We start from the raw sequence: 21,997 nt of genomic DNA, 5'->3' as shown, positions 1-21,997 counted from the left end.
TCCCCGATCAGTTCCCCCACTCCAAGCGCCTCCCACCCACCGGCAGCCCCACTGTCTCCCTCCCCGCACCTCCCAATCAGCTGTTTCGTGGCTGGCAGGAGGCTCTGGGGGGGAAGAGCGAGGAAGGGATAGGAAGGGGTGGAGTATGGGCAGGGCCTGTGGCAGAGCCAGGGGTTGAGCAGTGAGCACCCCCCAGCACATTGGAAAGTTGGTGCCTGTAGCTGCAGCCCCAGCCCCGGAGTCGGTGCCTATACAAGAAGCCACATATTAACTTCTGAAGAGCCACATGTGGCGCCGGAGCCACAAGTTGGCCATCCCTGTCATAAAAGAACTGGTTGTAGGGTACAACCTTGGTTCAAGTGATCATGAGCTAATTTAGTTTAAACTAAACGGAAGGATAAACAAAAATAGATCTGCAATTATGGTGCTTGATTTCAAAAGAGCAAATTAAAAATTAAGGGAAGTAGTTAGGGAAGTGACTGGACTGAAGAACAGAAGGATCTGAATGTGAAGTAGGCTTGGAATTACTTCAGGTCAAAGTTGCAGAAGTTATGTGAAACCTGCATCCTAAGCAAGGGGAAAAAATTCATAGGGAAGAGCTGCAGCCCAAACTGGATGAGATAAAGTACAACATGGTTTTACAAAAGGTAGATCGTGCCAGACTGATCTGATCTCTTTCTATGAGAAGATAACTGATTTTTTAGACAAAGGAAATGCAGTAGATTTAATCTACCTAGATTTCAGTAAAACATACAGTGCCACATGGAAAATTATTAGTTAAATTGGAGAAGATGGGGATTAATCTGAGAATTGAAAGATGGGTATGGAACTGGTTAAAGGACAGACTACGATGGGTTGTACTGAAAGGTAAACTGTCAGGCTGGAGAGAGGTTACTAGTGGAGATCCTCAGGGATCAGTCTTGGGATCAATCTTATTTAACATTTTTATTACTGACACAAAAAGTGGGAGTGTGCTAATAAAATTTGCAGATGACACAAAGTTGGAAGGTCTATGCCAATATGGAGGTTGACCAGAATATCATACAAGATCTGGATAACTTTGAAAACTGGAGTAATAGAAATGGGATGGAATTTAATAGTGCAAAGTACAAGGTCATTCACTTAGGGATTAACCAGAATTTTTGCTATAAACTGGGGACATATCAGTTGGAAGCAACAGAGGAGGAGAAAGATCTGGGTGTGATGGGCGATCACAAGATGACTATGAGCCACCAATGTGATGCAGCCATGAAAAAGGCTAATGCAATCTTAGAAAGCATCAGGCAAGTAGAGATAGCAAAGATACCATTATACAAGGCACTGGTGAGACCTCATCTGGAATACTGTGTGCAGTTCTAGTCTCCCATGTTCAAGAAAGATGAAATCAAACAGGAACAGGTGCAGAGAAGGGCTACTAGGATGATCAGAAGAATGGAAAACCTATCTTATTAGTGGAGACTTAAGGAGCTTGCCTTTTTTAGCCTAACCAAACAAAGGCTATGAGGAGATATGATTGTGCTCTATAAATACACCAGGCGGATAAATACCAGGGAGGGGAAGTTTAAGTTCCGCGCCAATGGTGCACAAGAACAAATGGATATAAACTGGCCATCAATAAATTGTGGCTTGAAATTAGACGGAGGTTTCTAACCATCAGAGGAGTGAAGTTCTGGAACAGCCTTCCATGGGGAGCAGTGTGGGCGAAAAAACTAACTAGCTTCAAGACTGAGCTTGATAAGTTTATGAAAGGGATGCTACGCTGAGACAATGGCATGTGGCCCGTCTGCCACTGCTAGTGCAAGTATCTCCAGCCATTAGTGGAAGAGCTGGGATAGGACTGGTCTTTGGGCTTGTAGTTCATTGTCCTTTCCCCTTGGTGCCAGGGCACTGTTTCTCATTTGGCTTCCCAATCTTGTGTGCAGTATTGTGAGTCTGCCTGCAGCAAGGGCTAAAATCAGGTTACGATAAATTTGTAAGAGTGAGTAAACTGTTGTTCCTCTAGGCCAGTGGTTCTCAAACTGTGGGTCGGGACCCCAAAGTGGGTCATGCTGAATATGAGTCAACAGTGTGCCCTTGTTACCAAGAAGGCTAATGGCATTTTGGGCTGTATAAGTAGGGGCATTACCAGCAGATCGAGGGACGTGATCATTCCCCTCTATTTGACATTGGTGAGGCCTCATCTGGAGTACTGTGTCCAGTTTTGGGCCCCACACTACAAGAAGGATGTGGAAAAATTGGAAAGAGTCCAGTGGAGGGCAACAAAAATGATCAGGGGGCTGGAGCACATGACTTATGAGGAGAGGCTGAGGGAACTGGGATAGTTTAGTCCGCAGAAGAGAAGAATGAGCGGGGATTTGATAGCTGCTTTCAACTACCTGAAAGGGGGTTCCAAAGAGGATGGAGCTAGACTGTTCTCAATGGTACCAGATGACAGAACAAGGAGCAATGGTCTCAAGTTGCAGTGGGGGAGGTTTAGGTTGGATATTAGGAAAAACGTTTTCACTAGGAGGGTGGTGAAGCACTGGAATGGGTTACCTAGGGAGGTGGTGGAATCTCCTTCCTTAGAGGTTTTTAAGATTAGGCTTGACAAAGCCCTGGCTGGGATGATTTAGTTGGGGTTGGTCCTGCTCTGAGCAGGGGGTTGGACTAGATGACCTCCTGAGGTCCCTTCCAACCCTGATATTCTACGATTCTATGATTCTATGTCCCCATTTTAATGGGGTTGCCAGGGCTGGCATAAGACATGCTGGGGCCTGAGGTCGAAGCCCCACCGCCCTGGGCCGAAGCTAAAGCCAGAGATCTTCAGTCCTCGGTGGCTGGGCTCAGGTTACAGGCAGTTGGGCTTGGGCTTTGGCCCCCCTGCTTCGGTGGACTCAGGCTTCGGTAACCCCTCTTGGAGTCACATACTAATTTTTGTTGCCTGAAGAGAGTCATGGTGCAATGAAGTTTGAGAATCACTGCTCTAGGCCATGCTGCCTTAGCATATGATCCAAGGGCCCCAGATTAGTTGTGTTGTGTTGTCTCTTATATCTCTGGATGTGACCGCCCATCACATTCACTGACCAACAGAGTACATAGGATTCCAAAGCCACCCCCTTGGAGCCCCAGGGTTGGGAATGCCTGTGTATCCCTGACTCCCTTGTGTCACTGCCTCAGTGGTCAGTTTCTGTTAAAGAGACTGGCGCACAAAGAGCACCAATGTTCATGTCATTGTGTTGGGGGGGAGGATTATTTGCTGGCAATGAAGGGACAATTTGTTATTTTTGCTGAATAGTGATTTATACTGAGACAATTCAAGACATAGAAACAGTCCATCATGCTTATTTCTTTAAAAGAACCAAATCATTTCCAGAGCCCAGACAGACATTCCATGCACAAGAAATGATGTCATAGTTCTTACTATAATCAGAAAGCTAGTGATTTCACAAAACCACTGTTTCGTTAGTTTTACTTTCATTAATTAACAGAGAAGCGGAGGAGCTGCCAGAGTGGATCAGACCAGGGTCCCTCTAGCTCAGAATCCTGTCTCTGACAATGGCCATCACCAGCTGCTCCGGAGGAAGGAGCAAGGGGCCCACAGGAGCAGTTACGGGACAGCATGCACTAGGAAAAGACTCGTGCTGATCCCTTTAACTAGAGGTTGGTTCATGGCCTGAATCAGGAAGTTTCTTTCTCTTCCAAAATTCTGGGGTGGTTTTGTTTTCTTTGTTTCAATCTTTCCTTTTATATCTCTGGATAGTCAGGTCCTCCATATAAACATCCAGACCTTTTCTGAACCGTGCTAATCCTGTGCCTCAATGATGCATAATTTAAAGGAATAATGGATTATCTAGTATGACCTCCTGCATATCACCGGCTACTACATTTCACCCAGTTAGGCCACTACTGAGTCTTTAATTCTTTATCAGTTGAATCCTGTATCAGCTTTCCCATTATTTTGCCCAGGATTGATGTCAAGCTAACTGGTCTATAATTACCTGAGACATTTTGCTTGGTCTTTATGACTATTGGGATAACATTAGCACTCTTCCTGTGGCTGTGAGTTCCACCTGCTAATTGAGCAATGTGCAAAAAAGTATTCCCTTTATCAGTTTTGAATCTGCCATCTTTCTAGGTCATTGAACATGCCCTTGTTCCTGTGTTATGAGAGGATGTGAACAGGAGTGCCTGATTTACCTCCAGTGTTAGTTTGTCTACCTGTCATGTCTCTTCTCATCCTTTGAAGACCTGGACTTCACAGATGATGTCGCTCTCCTGTCACATACCCGACACCATATACAAGAAAAATCAGTTCGACTCAATGCATTCAGCCAGCAATAAGACAGATATTATGACCTTTAATATTGCCTCACCATCACCAGTATGGATAGAGGAATATGTTCTCATCAATGTAGAAACATTCACATACTTGGGCAGCACCATCACCCAGGATGATGGAACAAGCCGGGACATCCGCAACAAAATCAATAAAGCCAGGAACACCTTCAGGATCTTAAATACAGTCTGGAAATCATCAAAATACAACATCAAAACCAAACTCAAGATTTATCAGAGCTGTGTACTTTCAACACTACTTTATAGTGCAGAATGCTGGGGAATGAGAAAGTATGACATGTCCAAACAATCTTCATTCCATACAACCTGCCTCAGAAAAATCCTCCGTATCTTTTGGCCCAGAACAATCTCAAACTAAGATCTATTGACACAGTGCAGCCAAGAGGATCTGAGCACTATCATTGCAGGAGACATTGGAGATGGATCGGTCATTTGATTCCATCACCAGAGTAGCAATAAGATGGACACCTGAAGGCAAGCAAAAATGAGGCCCCCAAAAACAACATGGCAAAGAGCTGTGGAAGTTGAGCTGAAAAACCTGGGGCACAGCTGGGGAACCATTGAAAGACTTGCCAGAAATAGACAGGAGTGGAGGAGCTTCGTCACTGCCCTAAACACCAGAGGCGTAATAGGAACATGATGATGATGATAAATGGTGATGGCCAGATGCTAGCTTTGCAGATGCAATTCTCTCATATGAATCGGGCAACAAAAAACAATGTTATAAAAGAAAGTCCAGAGACCTTTGTCAATGAGCATAAATAATTTTAATGCATTTATTTGAGAAAAATTCTCAATGGAATGCAATAAAGAATGAGGCAGCCAGATTCTGCCCTCCTGCCTGAAGTCAGACATGCCATTATTAATTAGGAGTATTCTGACATGCATTGCCATCATGCCCAAAGGGACCAGTCAGAACCAGGACGTTGCTGTGCTGGGTACTGCACAAACACACAGGTAGGGCTGGTCACTGTCCCAACGACCTCTAATGACAATAGGGTGACCAGACGTCCCGATTTTATCGGGACTGTCCCGATATTCACTTGTTTGTCCCGCGTCCCGACCGATGTTTGGTCAGGACACTGGACAAAGAAGCAATTTTTGCCCTCCGCTCCGGCTCGCCCCCCCCCACCCCGCCCCGACTCCGCCCCCTCCTTCCGCCAATGGATAGCTCCCCAAATCCCTGTCCTAGCCCCGCCTCTTCCCCACGCACGCCGCTTGCGTGCTGATCAGCTCTATGGTGGCGGCGCAAACGCTGGAGGGAGGCCTGACACCAGCGTGTGTGGTGCGGTCGCCATGAAGATTAAGAAGGTGGTGCAGTGCAGCAGCTGCTCCTGGAGACCAGCGGACGAGGGATGTGCGGAGGGGGGATGGAGGGAGGAGGGTCGGGCAGTTGCTCCGAGTCTGCGCCTCTCTCTTGACACGGCAGCTGTGGGGGGTCCGTGGTGCGGGCGCTGTAATCCGAAACCTCCCGCCCGTGAGTGGAGCGGAGGCGGCGGGGGAAGAAGGAAGCGGCTCGGCTCGGCAGTCCCACACACACCAAGGGGGGAGCGCTCCGGTTTGTTCACTGGAGCTTATGGCAGCTACAGGGTGGGGAAGGGCGGGTCTGTGCCTCCTTTGCGGGGCTCTCCCGTCCCCAGGTGGGTTCTCGCTGCCCCCTGCTCCTGCAGCCTTCCCGGCCCCACCGCCCGGGACTTTGCCTCCTGCACCAGCCTTTGAGTGCGGAGGAGGGACAAGCCTGTGCCGGGAGGGAGGCTGGCTCTTAGGGCAGAGGAGCAGCTGAGCGCTTGTTGACGTCACTAGGCATCACCCTAGGTAACTCGGGAGGGTGGAAGGCCACTAAGTGTCAATGAAGCCTTCCTGCACTAGGTCTAAGTGAACCAAACTCTATCCTTCCATGTTTAAACTCTAATCAACCTCAAAAGCCAGGTGCAATTGGAATATGTAAGCAACCAGTTATCTGTGTGCAACCCCCTGCTCAAGCGGTAATAACGAGGCCTGCATGTTTCTGGCTGAAGGGAAAAAGGACAAGATAACGGTTTAAAGAAGTTACTAACAAGCTAGGCTTATAGCTGCCAAGAATGACTTAACTGCTTAAATGTAATCGTTATTTGCTTAGTAACTATTACCAGGGACGGGAGGGGTAGAGGGAGGAATGGGGGGGAGAAAGGGAGGGCTAGAGGAGAAGGGGGCGTGAGGCTTAACTGCAAAATGTATAAAAGAAGAAAAACTGTTCCTGTTAGTGTGCTTGATCTGAGACGTGCCTGTCTCCTTGCACCGCTTTGGGATCCCAAATAAACTTTGTTTGCTTCTCCCCCTGGTGTGTTTATTGGCGCGAAGCACACCGGGCAACGAACCCGCTGTTGCTTTGCCTCGGGCACTCTGTGCTGGCAACAGTCTTGGCGCCCAACGTGGGGCTCGAGGCTGAAATTTAGCCTTGCCCGGACCCCTCTCGGAGGTCGACAGATTGCGGCGACGACCGACGCCCAGCGCGCACCGGTGACTTTACCGGGGGCCTCGGCGGAGACATGGTTTGGTCGACCCCGGAGGGCACAACGGTGCAACGCGCTCGAGTAGTGGAGAAGCAGCTGTGGGCGACGGTGGGGAACCGGTCCCGTGGATAGGGCGATGGTGCAGAACCGGACCCTTGGATAAGGTAGGAACAGTCCAGTGGGGACTTTATCTGTCTTGACCTGGGGACGCCCAGTGTCTACCTGTTATGACCTGGGGATGCCCAGTGTCTCCCTATGGGGCAGGGACAGAGTATGGCAGGCAGGGCAAGGTGTACACCCTTGGAATGCATTCTGGTGAATTGGAAAGTGTTTGGCGCAAATCCAATAACTAAAAGTAAACTGAAAAGGTTCTGTACAGTAGACCGGCCTCAATATCAGCTAGAGGACCAGGAAAGGTAGCCACCGGAAGGATCACTTAATTATAACACGATCCTTCAATTACTTCTGTTTTGTCAGCAAACGGGTAAATGGAATGAACATATGTATGTACAGTTGTTTGTTGCTAAGAGATAGGTTAGATATTTTGCAAAAGTGTAATTTGATTCCAATAGGTTCGGTAGTAGCTATTGTTAGTCCCCAGAACCCCCCCACAGCTGTAATGGCAGGTCCGGTGTCCCCTTCGGCTATCACACCTCCACCATATAAAGACAAGGTGTCTCAGGTCCCAGAGATTGCCCCCTCGGTGGAATTTTATCTGTTGATCACTGAGACCGTGGTGTCCAGACATGGCTCAGATAGGAATCAGGCCACTACTATGCAGGTTTATACCCATGTGCCTTTTAACCCGGTGGACCTAGCAGCCTTTAAGGCACAGGCAGGGGAATTCTCTACGAACCCAAGCAAGTTTATCTCGGTCTTTGAAGGGTGCCTGGCTAGCTGTAAGCCTGACTGGGATGATTGTAATGTCCTTATGCGGACCCTGCTGTCTGAGGTGGAGCGTAATCAGGTTGTGTCTAAAGAAAAGGAAAAGAGGCAAGCGAAAATGATGGTCGCAGCAGTACAGGCCGGTGGCAGGGGAAAATTCCAGGAAGGTGGAAGGGGCTGGGGAATGAGAGGACGTGGGTGCCCTGGCTCACAGGAAAGGTGTCTGTGTCACAACCAGTGTGCCATATGCCAGAAGGAGGAACATTGAAAAAATGAGTGCCCCGAAAGGGAAGGTACCCCTATGATGGCAGCGGAGGATCAGGAATAGGGATGTCAGGGGAGACGGACTATCCTGCCCCCGGAACCCCAAGTAAAAATGCGGGTGGGAGACTTGGACATAGACTTTTTAATAGACTCTGGAGCTGCACAAACCACCGTAAACCAACCCCTGCAGCTGCCTGTGTCAGAGTCCCTCACTGTGGTGGGTGCCACAGGGAAAGGAACTAAGTGCCCAGTATATGCCCCAGCGGAATGTGCTTTGGGAAACAGAACTCTATCTCACAGACTGGTTTACCTCCCTGATTGTCCAACGCCTCTACTGGGACGGGACCTGCTTTGTCGCTTAGGTGCCACCCTGCATTTCACCCAAGATGAAATAACCCTCACCTTACCCCCAGAGAATGTCTGGATAATGACCCTTGCAATTGAGCCCTCAGCCATGCAAGCCCCAGAGTGGAGCCAGTGGGAGGACAAAAGGAGGGTTAAAAAGCAGCTTTGCTGGACAGTGCTGGCCCAGGGATTTAAAAATTCCCCCACCCTTTTCGGCCAGGACCTGGCCAGAGACTTGGAGGAGTGGGACAATGAGGACAGGGTCCTCCTCCTGCAATATGTGGATGACTTGTTAATTGCCGCTGTGGGTCTCACCCCTTGCCTTAAAGCCACTGTGAGCCTCCTGAACTTTGTTGGACTCCTCAAAAGTGTGTGTGCTCGTCCTGGTTTGTTGCTCCAAAGCTCTGTATAGAAGTTATTTTACTGGAAGGGTGTATAATGGCAACGTGTATGTGTTCATTGTTGGGAAAAGATGTATGAGTGAAGAATGGAAGTTTCCTTTGTAAGTTAAAAGAAGCCAAGAAGGAGAGAAGGAAAAAGAACAGAACAAGTTAACTGAGGAAAAAAAATATAGCTAGCAAGCTCAGTCCAAAGATAAGATGCTGGCACTATCCAAGGACATTGTTCACAGCTAAGACTTGGCTGACAACCAAGAAAAGGGGGGCCTAAATGTGCCCAAGCAACTATGAGATCTGCAAAACACTGCCAGGCATTAATGAAATGTGTTAGGTTTCTTTTCTCACAGATAAAAGAACTGCTAACCAAAGACCCTAGCAGCCCTGCCATTCATTGAAACAAGGAGACTGAGTCTACATAAAGTCCATCAACGAAAAACTGCTTTGGCTCCACACTGGAAAGGCCCTTTCCAAGTTCTGTTAACCACCAACACCACTGTGAAGTACCAAGGACTGCCCACCTGGACCCAGGCTTCTCACTGTAAAAAGACCCCTCCACCTCGGAAGGACTCTCCAACTGATAATCCTATTTAAAGACAGGGTAATGTGCTAGTAACCTCTCCCCTGTATGATGCTGAACCACACTGTTGCAGGAAAAGAGAAGAAGGAACACTTGCTTCATTGAAACCACAAAGTCCAGGAATTCCTGACTACAAAAGACATTAAGAACTGACCCTGGTGAAGAAACAAAGAATTATACGCTGGCAAGGAGGCTCTTACCCAGCTTATGAGTAAATATTTTCTAACTTCTGGTCTTAGACCCCTGGCCTCCCAGGTACAGGCTGAATGTCTAGTCTGCCAAAAGAACAACCCTCGACCAGAAGTGTCAGTGCCACCAGCCACTCTGGAACCTACCCCAGGCAGGGCCGGCTCCAGGGTTTTGGCCACCCCAAGCAGCCAAAACCAAAAAAAAAAAAGCCGCGATCGCGATCTAAAAAAAGCCCCGATCGCGATCTGCGGCGGCAATTCGGCGGGAGGTCCTTCACTCCCAGGCGGAGTGACGGACCCTCCGCCGAATTGCCGCCGAATACCTGGAACTGCCGCCCCTGTCTGGAACGGCCGCCCCAAGCACCTGCTTGAGAAGCTGGTGCCTGGAGCTGGCCCTGACCCCAGGCCCAGGGCTGGTTTGGCAAATAGACTTTACTGAGTTCCCCTGGACCCAAGGATTCAAATACCTTTTCGTCTTGGTGGATCGATTCAGCGGATGGCCTGAAGCCTTCCCATGCCATAACAACACTGCCAAAACGGTGGCTCTGAAATTTGTCAAGGAGATCATTCCCCGCTTCGGACTCCCCCAGTGAATGTAATCTGACAACGGAACACACTTCACATCCCAAGTCATTCAAAAGATATCGGATGCCCTGCAAATCCCCTGGAAGCTCCACACTCCATGGCGACTGCAGGCCAGTGGAGTAGTGGAACGCACAAATCAGACACTTAAGCGGCACCTCTCAAAGGTCTGCCAAGAGGCTTCCCTTAAGTGGCCTGATGCCTTACCCCTTGTTTTGCTCCGCATTCGTGCTCTCCCAAAGGGCAGGTTAGGGCTCAGTCCCTTCGAGATTATGTTTGGAAGGGCATGGCCTATGAACAGTACACCGGTTCTGGCAGAGAAGTGGGAAATAGGGTGTGGCTTTTTATCTCAGTATATGTGCTCTCCATCTGCTGTTGTCTGTTCTCTCCACAGGTATACCAGAGATTTGCAGCCTCTCCCGCTGGATGCCCCTGTCCACTCCTTGCAGCCAGGCGATTCCGTTCTCGTTCGGACCTGGAAGGACAAGCCTCTCCAAGAGAAGTGGAAGGGACCCCACACTGTCCTGCTGGTCTCCCACACAGCAGCAAAGGTCAAGGGACACAAGAACTGGATTCATCACTCCCGTCTGAAGGCAGTGCCCGCTCCTGAATGGTAGACCATCCAGCCTACGGAAAAGGACTACCAGCGATGACTTGGGACTTAAACTGTTATTCAAAAAAACAATAAGATCTGCTGAGAATGCCCTGTGGTCTCTTTGGACAGTCGCAGCACACTCCCCGTGAAAACTCTAAGCGTTAGTTGTGTTTACTCTCACAAGGCCAGCCTAACCTGGTGGCCTGGTCCTTTTGTTTTTAATCTGCCTACTATTGGTAATTTTGTGGGTATTTGGGGAATTGTAATTGTTAGGCCCTACGGTCACCTGCCCAGCATGAGTTCAGGTCCAGGATCTGCCACAGTGGTACTCTTTGCCATAGGGACACTCCTCTTGTTACCTCCCGTTTCCCCCCAGGCACATGTGGGATGGAAAGGGATCCCTACTAACTTGGAAACAAACACATATGAGTCCTTGAAGGTTTGCTTTGCCCAAGAGTTTTACCTCTCTAACTGCTGAGTATGCTCCCAAATCCTGCACCACGCAGCAGGGTTACCCTGGAGGGTGGTCCCCCAAAATTGGTCAAATATCTGCTGGGGATGGTTCAGTAGGGGAAGAAATACCTCGGGTACCCCCTTGTCACAAAACTGTACCATTGAATCCCAGTATGCATTAAGGGACAACCCCTGGCCACCCCAGGCAGCGTAAATCTTTGTATGCCAGCTCAGAGCCCATTAAGGAAGAAGACAGGTTGGGTATGATCCTCCTCCCATCCTATGGGGTGGGATGACTAACCCAATTTTATCGTAGGCTCTCTGTGTTTCTCACCAAGTATGCCAATAAGACCTTAGCCATAAAAAAGAGCCTTAACTCAAAGCTATACCAGCTCCAGTTGCTGTCCCTGCAAAACAGACAGGCCTTAGATTATGTTTTAGCCTCCCAGGGCGGGGTGTGTGCCCTTATTGGGAATGAATGTTGTACTTACGTCCCGGAAAACTCACAGGACATTAACAAGCACGTCCACTCAGCCAAACGGGCTTTTGAGCAGTGGGAGGCCCAGGAAAGGGAACCCACGGTTTTCAATTCCCTTTGAAGTTGGTTGCCCAACCTAGGAGGACTGGGGGGTGGCCTTGTGCGTCTCCTCCTCACTGGTGTGGTACTGTGCCTGGTCACCCTCCTCCTAATTGCTTGTTTTAAATTGCTCCTCCGTAAGCTTTGTGCCCCCCATTTCTCAAAAATCCCGGCATACCCTCTCATTGAAAACCCCAGCTTCATAGCACTTAATCATATCTTGTCCACAGACTATGAGAAAACTCAGCCAAAAGCTTGTTGAGTATTCTCAAAGGAGGGAGTTGTTGACGTCACTAGGCATCACCCTAGGTAACTCGGGAGGGTGGAAGGCCACTAAGTGTCAATGAAGCCTTCCTGCACTAGGCCTAAGTGAACCAAACTCTATCCTTCCATGTTTAAACTCTAATCAACCTCAAAAGCCAGGTGCAATTGGAATATGTAAGCAACCAGTTATCTGTGTGCAACCCCCTGCTCAAGCGGTAACAACGAGGCCTTCATGTTTCTGGCTGAAGGGAAAAAGGACAAGATAACGGTTTAAAGAAGTTACTAACAAGCTAGGCTTATAGCTGCCAAGAATGACTTAACTGCTTAAATGTAATCGTTATTTGCTTAGTAACTATTACCAGGGACGGGAGGGGTAGAGGGAGGAATGGGGGGGAGAAAGGGAGGGCTAGAGGAGAAGGGGGGGTGAGGCTTAACTGCAAAATGTATAAAAGAAGAAAAACTGTTCCTGTTAGTGTGCTTGATCTGAGACGTGCCTGTCTCCTTGCACCGCTTTGGGATCCCAAATAAACTTTGTTTGCTTCTCCCCCTGGTGTGTTTATTGGCGCGAAGCACACCGGGCAACGAACCCGCTGTTGCTGTCCTCGGGCACTCTGTGCTGGCAACACGCTGCATCTCTGATTGCAGAGCCGGGGGGCCCAGCCCGCGGCTGCAGAGGGTTGCGGCAGGGCGGGGGGCGCGCTCTGGCGGCTCTTTTTTTGCTCCGCTCCCCGGCCACCCGATATTTCATCTTTGGCATCTGGTCACCCTAAATGACTATTTTACTGAATAGCAGCTAATAAGTCAATGCGAAATGCTGTTGTCTGTGTATTTCCATTAAGCAGCTGCTGAATATTAACTGGACTCATTGCTGAAACCCTGTGTTCAGCATTCTCACAGGAAAGGTAGAAATTCAGTGCCTGTCTCTGCCTTGTGCCATCACTCATGGCAGTGCAGAATGGTTGTAATACACTATCCGGCCATTTGGTAGCATATGACACCCCCTTCGCACGGGTGCAAATAGCCATGTCGGATACAAGACATTAGGAATCAGAAGCTCATTCTGCACCACAGATAACCCCGGGACATGTAGCTATGTAACTGTTATGGTTTTGTGTTCTGTGTACCGTACCTTTACATTTTTAGGAGCCTTTAGGCTGCAGAGACAGCTGCCATTTTGTGCAGCAGAGTGGCTGCATCATGTTACAGAGGAGTCACACACTGTCATCTTGAAAGTCATTGTCACTAAAAGTATCTTGCTGCTTTTTGTGTTGGAAAATGTACATGAAGACAGCCACTGACTGTGCTATAGTTCTGCTCTGGCCACAGCAGTACTGGAAAGTCTCTCAGAGGCCTCACTGCAATTCCAATAACAGGAGGATTTGGAGCCAGGACAGAACTGTGCTTCCATCATTCAGTAGCGACTGAGCCATGGGACACGTGACTCAGCGACAAAAGATGCTAGTTCTAAATCTACTGCACGGCGTGATTCTCTGAAATCTTGGCCTTACAATTCCAGACATGTAATCTGTGGCCCATACACAACATTTCATGGTCAGCACTGCCACATTTTATCTATTTTGTTATTTTAATTCATGGTCACGCAGATACTGGCACTTTCCAACCTGATTGCTTCAGCAATGCGGCGTGGTGACTTTCTCAGCAGAGCATGAGGGACAGCGTGTAGCTGCATAATCTGGTTCTGATTTCTTGTGGCTGAAGTGGGAGGCAACACAGCTCAGTATTTCTGCCTTTGCCGGAAGCACCAGTGCTGAGTTAGATTTTCAAAGCATACCGCAATGGGGACAGTACTGAGATGGGCCTTGATGTGAACTCATTTGCCTGGTTAATTTCGCCAGTGGCTTGAGTATGTCAACTCCCATCTCAGCCACATCCCAGGGAGCAGGAGTCAGCAAAGTGGCTCAAGCTTCCATGGCCCTAAGCAGTATTTTCTTTTACTCATGCCAATAAAGAAATATTAAATCAGCCCCCAGAGCTTTCCACCTTGTTAGCACTCCATAGACTAGCAGGAAACAGACCTGCCTTGCTGGCCATTTCCAAAACACAAATACACAACAGGAAATTATGCAACACAAAATGAAATGTGTAACGTGTAAAGCTCAGTGAAGCAGAGTAATAGAAGCGCAAATGAAATGTTCCCCATGACCCCAAATTTAACTACATAGTGAGAGGGCCAAAAAAGTGCCCCTCTGGTTAAACAGAGTAAAAGCAGTCAGAGGCAAAAAGGCAGCCTTTAAAAATTGGAAGTCAAATCCTGCTGAGGAAAATAGAAAGGTGCATGAGCTCAGAGCAAGTGTAATGTGCTCCCATGCTGATGTTGCAGCATTTCACATTCTTGTTCTCTCATCACTGCAGTATCTGAGTGTCTCCCAGCAGAAAATAATGGCATCCAGGGCCTCTCTGTCTTTCTTCCCTGTTCACCACAGGCAGGGCCGGCTCTAGGCATCAGCGCTCCAAGCATGTGCTTGGGGCAGCACTTTCCAAGGGGCAGCACTCCGGCTCCTTTTTTTTTTTTTTTTGCTTGGGGCGCAAAAAGCTGGGAGGCAGCCCTGAGTGAACTGTGGCGGTGGGGGGCACAGGGAGGGGGCAGGAAGTAACCCTGGGGGCAGAGGAACCGCTCCCCCCCAGTTCATCTCTGCTCCACTGCCGCCTGCTCCCCCGAGTGTGCAGCCACTCCACTCCACTTCACTTCTCCCCCCTCCCTCCCACGTGAATCAGCTGTTTTGCGGCAAGCCCGGGAGGGAGGGGTAGGAGGGGAAATGCGGTGCGCCCGGGGAAGGAGGCAGGGCCTGGGATTTGGGAAAGGGGTTGGAATGGGGTGGGGAAGGGGCGGAGTTGGGGGTGGGGCCGGGGGGGGGGGGGGGCATGGGAAATTTTTTTTGCTTGGGGCGGCAAAAAACTTAGTGCTGGCCCTGACCATAAGCAGGCTCTGGCTGCTCCTGAATGCAGAAGAGTGGTGCTGGCCACAGTGATGCGTTTTGCATTAGCTTTAAATGCAGCCAGGCTGGCCATCCTGGTTTTCTCTGCCAGTGAGCTGTGTAGTCTGGGTCTGGTTCCCGTGAGGACTCTGTCAAACCCAATTGTTAATCAAAAAGAACAGGAGTACTTGTGGCACCTTAGAGACTAACAAATTTATTAGAGCATAAGCTTTCGTGGACTACAGCCCACTTCTTTGGATGCATATAGAATGGAACATATATTGAGGAGATATATACACACACATACACCTGTTCATGCTCTCTGTATGTGTGTATATATATCTCCTCAATATGTTTCACTCTATATGCATCCGAAGAAGTGGGCTGTAGCCCACGAAAGCTTATGCTCTAATAAATTTGTTAGTCTCTAAGGTGCCACAAGTACTCCTGTTCTTTTTGAGGATACAGACTAACACGGCTGCTACTCTGAAACCAATTGTTAATAATAATAATAATAATAATATATGGAGATATACCTATCTCATAGAACTGGAAGGGACCCTGAAAGGTCAATGAGTCCAGCCCCCTGCCTTCACTAGCAGGACCAAGTACTGATTTTTTCCCCCAGATCCCTAAGTGGCCCCCTCAAGGATTGAACTCACAACCCTGGGTTTAGCAGGCCAATGCTCAAACCACTGAGCTACCCATCCTCCCTTTTCCCCCTTCAGTTAGCAGCCGTTGTGGGAAGTCACGGCTGAGGAGGAAGAAAGCTGATATCTCAGGTGGGTGGGGCCAGTGTCATGCAGGGCTTTGAAACTGAGGTCAAGGAGCTAAACTCTGTGTTCAGTGGGGAGCTGGAGCCAGTAGCGGCTTTGCCGTGGCGCCGGGCCCACGGGCCGAAGGGGCCCAGGGAAGCCGCTCTTCAGGGCTGCCGGCGCTGGGCTCCTGCTGTGTAGCAAGGCAGGCTCTGGAGCAGCAGCGAAGCGCCTCCCCCAGCACTGCGTCCCTGCCCGCCCTGCTGCGGTTCGGATTAGCTGTCTGTCTCCCAGCAGCAGCAGGAGGGGAGTGGGAAGGGCTGAGGTCCAGAGCTAGCAGCTCCTGGGAGGAGGAGAGGCGGGGCCGGGCCTTGGGGGCCCACAAGCCATCAGCTGTTCGGCGGGGGGGCCGGAGGAATCATTGCAGAGCCACCCATGAAGGAAGTTTGTCTGGCTCTGAGTTGCTAATCAGCATGGCTGGTCACCGGTGTAGTGGGCAGTGCTGTTTAGGTGTTTTTTGGCCACCAGCCAATCAGCGAGGGGAACTCTGCTCGAGGCGCAGGAACTGAGCAACCCCACAGGTGCAGCCCCACCTCCTTTTCCTACCTGCTGCTTTCTGTGGCTCTAGTGCAGCTCCCAGCCTCGCTCCAACCTCTCACCCAGCTAAAGGCAGCCAGGAGCAGTAGCTGAGCTGGTAAATGTATTTCAAAGGGGGTCTTGGGGCGAAGGGGGCTGAGGGAGACTGAAACCCCTTCCCAGGTGGCTGTGCTGAGAGCTGGCTGCTGGCAGGGTGGCCGTCTGCATGGTGGGGAACTGGGGGGCACCAGCTGCCACCCACCTCTCTGCATTTGGCAGGGGACTCAGCCAGAGGCATCTCCAAAAACATCCCCTGCACCCCCGCAGCACAGAGACTGAGAGTACTGGCCCTGCTGGGCAGCTGGACCAGGACAAGCCTGGTGGGGGGGCATCTCCTGGTCTCTCCTGCTTGCCCTCCCTCCCCACGCAGAGACAGTGGCCACATGTGTAGTGCGCTTGGTCCCCCTCCCTGGCATCTGGGTGACTGCCTCTTAGGGGGCTGGAAGGAAAGAGGCAGTGGGGAAAAGGGATGGGGGGTAGGTAGGAAAGGAAAACTGAGGCTATCAGGGGAAAGTGTCCTAGCAGTGCAATCTCTGCCTTGGGTTGTGGATGGAACTGTCTCCCAAGAGAAGGCTGGAACTACCTGCTGTTGTATTATGTGTGCTGCCCAAACCCAAAATGCTAACATCCCCCTATACTCTGTATGTTACCCCCAATGACCAATAACTGATGCTTCAAATTTTCTGTATCGTTTATTTTTAAATATTTTCTAATCAAATTTTAAATGTTTTTAGTCCATGCGCTCTGGGTGGGCCGCGTGCTGAAGGTTACCGATTCCAGGGATAGGGGAAATGGGGGCCCAGCAGCAGCTGGGGCTCCCCTGTTAAGCAGGCCCAACAAACCCTCACCCTGACAAGCCCCACCTCCCCTGCATCTGTACCACCCCACTGAGCCCGGGTCTGCACCCAGACCCCCATCCAAATGAACCCTGTAGATAAATCTCTGTATTAAGCATCTTCACATAACTTTCATATGACTTTGTATTATGCGTCTTCATATAACCCTGTATTAAGCTATTGTCATACAACTTTGTATCAAGTCCTTTGATATAGGAACTTTGTATCAGATCCCTATGTAGAAAAAACTTATAGAAAACTTTGTGTTAAGCCTTGGTATAATGTTATAGCCCCTCAGGATAGTTAAAGTAGAAAAAAAATGTCTTTTTGCTACTAGAATAAGATTCCCTACACACACACTCCCTTAATCAATTGCCGTGTTGAATGAATGAGGTGTGAATGAGCAAGGCGTGAAAGGCAGCACCTCCAGACAGCTAGTTGGAGAGGGGATGGAAGCCAGACCCAAGGACAATCAAACTTGTCAAGTGGGCTCACTAAAGAATAGCAGACATATTGATGGCCTCGGGGGCGGGGTGGGGTGTTAGAATCAAGCACCTTCTTTTGGAAACAACCTCTTTGAACAGTATTGGGACAACATCCAGAAGGAAGCAGCACAAAGGACCAACGGACACAGATTTTGAATCTGGTATAGATTTGCATGAATGTGAGGTGTCTTGCAGAGGACCCTGGGTCTTGTCAACATTGGAGCATTGATCCAGATCAGCAGAAGCCCGGCTCCACCCCTCCCCCATCAAACTCACCTAGCCAGTGAAGATAAGGGGAGCAACTAGTTGGTAACAACAACAAGAGGAAGTGTGTTTGTGTGTGTGTATGTGACTGCATGAGTGTAATATAGATCATATGCATATGATACAGTGTTGATTGATGCATGTATTACCAATGAATGTGGCGTTTGCCTTATTCCCCCTGAAAAGATCCTGTGCAGTACTTTAAGTACAACAACCCCACCTCCCCTGCACCCAGACTCCCCCCCGCCCCCACTGAGCTCCAACCACTTTCACTTGGTCCCCCCTGCAGACTCCCATTGCCCCTGCACCTGGCACCTCCTTGTGCATCCAGATCCCCCACTGAGCTGCCTGCACCCAGACTTCCCCCCCCCCACGGAACCCTCTTACCCCCCCATGGAACCCTCTTACCCCCATCTGGAACCCCCACACTAAGTCCCTCTGCACTGGGATCCTGCTGCTGGGCTGAGCCTCCCTGCCCACATCTGTGAGCCTGGCACAAAAGGGGCAGGGCCCCAGGGTGGTTCTGTGGCAGGCCTGGCCCTTGTGCTGTGTCAGGGTCAGGTTCAGTCTCACTGCCAAGTCCCTGTCCCAGGGGAGGGGGAAGGCTGCAGGGATCTCCCACCTCCATGCAGCCAGTGGCCTGTGCTCCCCACTGCCATGGTGGAGCTTCCACATTTATTTATTATTTTAAAAAATCAGAATTTTAAAATATGATGCACAGAATTTGATGCAGAATTCCCTCAGGAATATGGGGCGCTGTACAGCTGTGATGGTGGGACTGTGAAGGGGGTGCTGGACACTAGGAGATCTGTGAGTGGGGGAGCTGGGCAGGGGGTATGGTGTGCAGGGCGCTGTGTAGTTGTGGTGGGATGTCAGCGGGAGGGGTCTCTGGGCAGGGGGTGTTGGGCATAGGGATCTGTGGGGGAAGTTTCTGGGTGATGGGGCACTGGCATAAGAGCAGGGCACCGGGCCTGGGGCAGTGTGGAAGGGGCACGCTGGCAGCGCAGGGCTGGGCAGGCCAGTATGCGTCTAGCAGTTTTGGGTTTGTAAATAGTGCCCTTGTGCTGGGCTGAGTGGAGCCAATCCTGATGCGCCTCATTACCCCCCAACCGGCCCCTCGCTCTGCCGACCGCCCCCCATCACATGCCCTATTTTCCCAATGGGGACCCACAAATATGTTTGGCGCCGGGCCCACAAAAAGTTAATCCGGCCCTGGCCAGAGCAAAGAACCAGGCAATGTGTTCCTGGGAGCCGGTGCGGCTGGGCAGATGCTGCTGCACTGTGAACCAAGTGGCGCATTCTCAGAGCTTGGCCTCCATTTCCTGAAGACAGAGAACTGCAGCAGTCTTATCAGGGCATTTCCCATGCAACTCTGTGGCTAGCTCAGCAGCTGATAAGATCAAGTGTGACCTGCTGGCCGGATGTAGATGGGAGGGTGTTCTGCTGTGGGAGTGTGCAGGAGCAGGGCAGAATCAGGCTGGCCTGCAGAGATGTGGATGGTTCAGCTAAACGGGATTCCTAATGGTTATGTGGGTATTTTGGTGCAGGTCTGTGTGGATGGTCTGACCCTGGAATAAACCTGGGCTTAGGGTGGATTCAGCTATGGCTCGTAACAAACCCAATTTAACTAACTCCGTTCTAGCCATATAGTTTCCAAGATAGGAGTGTCCACGCAGCCTGGCACAGGAATACCCACTCCAGTTAAACCAACACAGGAGGTGCCCAAGGCCATGGGCCCATCTAACTGTCTAGGGCCAAGGGATGGGGTTGCTCTGGCAGAGTTCTCCAAAGTATTCGCCTTTCACTGCCAGAATCAGCTCCACCTCATGTAGGGTGGCTGCTGCCGCTCCTCTCACCCCAGTGCTGATGTTGGCCAGGCAGCGAGAGGCCTAGGAGACAGGGCAGGTAACGGTGGCCATGAAGCCAGAGCAAAGCTAGGTGTGGTCTGTGCCCTGCTGGCCCCTCAGCCTGGGCATCTTGGCAGCTCACCTGCTGGTTTCCTGCAGATGCTGAATGGGGAGGGGAGTAGATGAGCCCCAGGAGATGGGAGTCCTGGAGGTTGAGGACTAGTTGCCTTGAATGACCCTAGGCTTCAGTCAGAGATGAAAGGCCAGAGCCATTTCAGGGCCTTGCTTGTCGTCCTGCTGCTTTGGAGGCAGTAGCACATCATGGTGGCAAATGCTGCAGAGACCTGCAGCAGGAGCAGAGTGGCTGCACCCCTGGTCTGTGGGCAGGAGCCTGTCACTCAGAGCCCAAGTGCTGGAGCCTGGTAGGGACAGGGCAGAAGCTGCTTGCAAAGTGGGGAGCATTCAGTTTGCACAGGTGGAATGAGCAGACGTGCTATTAGGTGCCGGGTCCACGCCTTAGTCATCAGGATTCACAGTAACTTTTCACTCCAGAGACTCTAGCCCAGCTGGAAGGAGCTGAGCAACGTCTCCCCAGGCTGGCTTGCCATACCTGGAGTATGTTCACACTTCACAGCCTTCAACCTGGCTGGGGTCACTGTGAGTGCCTAGTCCCTTGTCCTGTGGTGTGGCACCTCGGTGCGCTGGCTGCACAGGGGAAGCCATGTTACCTGGAAGGAGGAGGACGTCCCAAACTGTGCATGTGGCTTTTGTAATGAAAAGCTCCCACAGCGGGTGTCTCTGGACTGGTGCCAAAGCAGGACCATCCCTGGGATGCAGCAGGATGCTGTGTTTGAGTGCTGGCTGGCTGGTCACTGGTCCAGCCTGGAGAGTGGGCAGAACACTAGTCTGGGCTCTGTGCCTCCTAGGGTTAGAAGGGCACTGTGGAAGGGCTACATATTGCAATGGGCATGAAGGCATCGAATAGACCTCTGGGCTCAATGTCACTGCAGCATTATTCAACTGAACCCAAAAAACAGGAAGGAGCCATTTGTGCACAAGGCAAATCCCCTGGGAGTCCCCTTCCAACCCATGCTGCTGCATGCCCAGGAGTTTGGGGCTAGCTCCTCCCAGCTCCATGCTGTAGCCTTCCCTCCCGCTGCCAAACCCAAGCCTGCCTGCCTGTCAGCAACACCCCCAAAATGATGTCCTTGGAGCTAACACCTGGAAGCACTGGGTCCCTGCACCCTCTTGCTGGCTTGGGGTGATTATCAGTGCAAGGGGAGTTCCCTGTCCCCCAGAGCTGAGGCTGGAGAAAGCAGCTGCTCCTCTTCCCTTCCCAGGAGCCACACCGTCCCCTCCTCCCTGACCCTTCAGTAGTACATCTCCATCAGGCAGAGACTTTCGTCTTACAGCCCAGCTGGCATTACCTTGGCTGGTGACCACTGACTCCTGATGCTAGCACCCTTGTGGTGGTGGGTGCTCACCTGCCCCTGGTGTGTCAGTCCTAGACTATGGGTGCTCTGCAGCAGGGACACATATTCTTTGCAGTGTTTGCAGAGTGCCCTGTACAATGGGGTGCTGTTCCCTATCTGGGGTCCTTTGGCATGACTGCCGCAACAAAAATAAATAACCCAGGAAGTGGCCTGCTTCCCTGCCATTGATACGCTCCAGCCTATTCCCAGCCGCACACTTAGCACCCTTGCTCTGCCGTGCTCAGAGTGCAGGCACCGCAGCCTTGGGTAGGCTCTCTGCTGGGCAGCTCCAGCACGTGATTCAACCAAGAGCCTTGGCATGCTCAGGCTGTGAGCGTAGCCAGTTCCTCCTGTCTCTGTGAACAGTCTCAGGATGCGGCAAGAACGGGCTCATTTCTAGGGAGCTTCTAACCAAAATCAGAACTACTGACTGCAAAGGACTGGGGATGGGCCAGTGATACCTCTCAAGCCTAGGTCATGGGTTCCAGTCCTACCATGAGGATAAGAAAGCCCCACATGATGGCTGGGCAGGGAAGGGCACATCAAATGAAAATGAGAGGCTGCACATTTAAAACTGAGCAAACAAAATACTTTTTGGACAATGCACAGTAACCTATGGAACTCACTGCCACAAAGTATCACAGAGGCCAAGAGCTTAACTGAATTCAAAAACAGATTGGCCGTTTGTATGGAGAACAAGAATGTGCAGAGATATGATAGTAGAGAATGTTATTAAATCTAAGCAAGAGTTTTTGAAGGGACACAAATCTTCCTGTTTCAGAAAAGGAGCCAACCCTTACCTAAAGGGATC

General features: G+C 50.6%; 1 protein-coding gene and 1 long non-coding RNA gene across 15 annotated transcripts in view; one reads left to right on the top strand and one right to left on the bottom strand.

Moving 5' to 3' along the window:
• PTAFR (platelet activating factor receptor) overlaps positions 1 to 21,997 on the bottom strand; it is a 50,164-nt gene that overhangs the window by 24,993 nt on the left and 3,174 nt on the right. The gene's annotated exons all lie outside the window — the stretch shown is intronic.
• LOC135977279 (uncharacterized) lies at positions 3,214 to 12,499 on the top strand. The gene is made up of 2 exons (XR_010594683.1): positions 3,214 to 6,991; positions 10,461 to 12,499. It is a non-coding gene; the product is annotated as an uncharacterized LOC135977279 (long non-coding RNA).

This window comes from Chrysemys picta, chromosome 23, assembly GCF_011386835.1.
Source record: "Chrysemys picta bellii isolate R12L10 chromosome 23, ASM1138683v2, whole genome shotgun sequence".
NCBI classification, from domain to species: Eukaryota; Metazoa; Chordata; order Testudines; family Emydidae; genus Chrysemys; species Chrysemys picta.
This window is presented reverse-complemented; position numbering and strand designations above follow the sequence as displayed.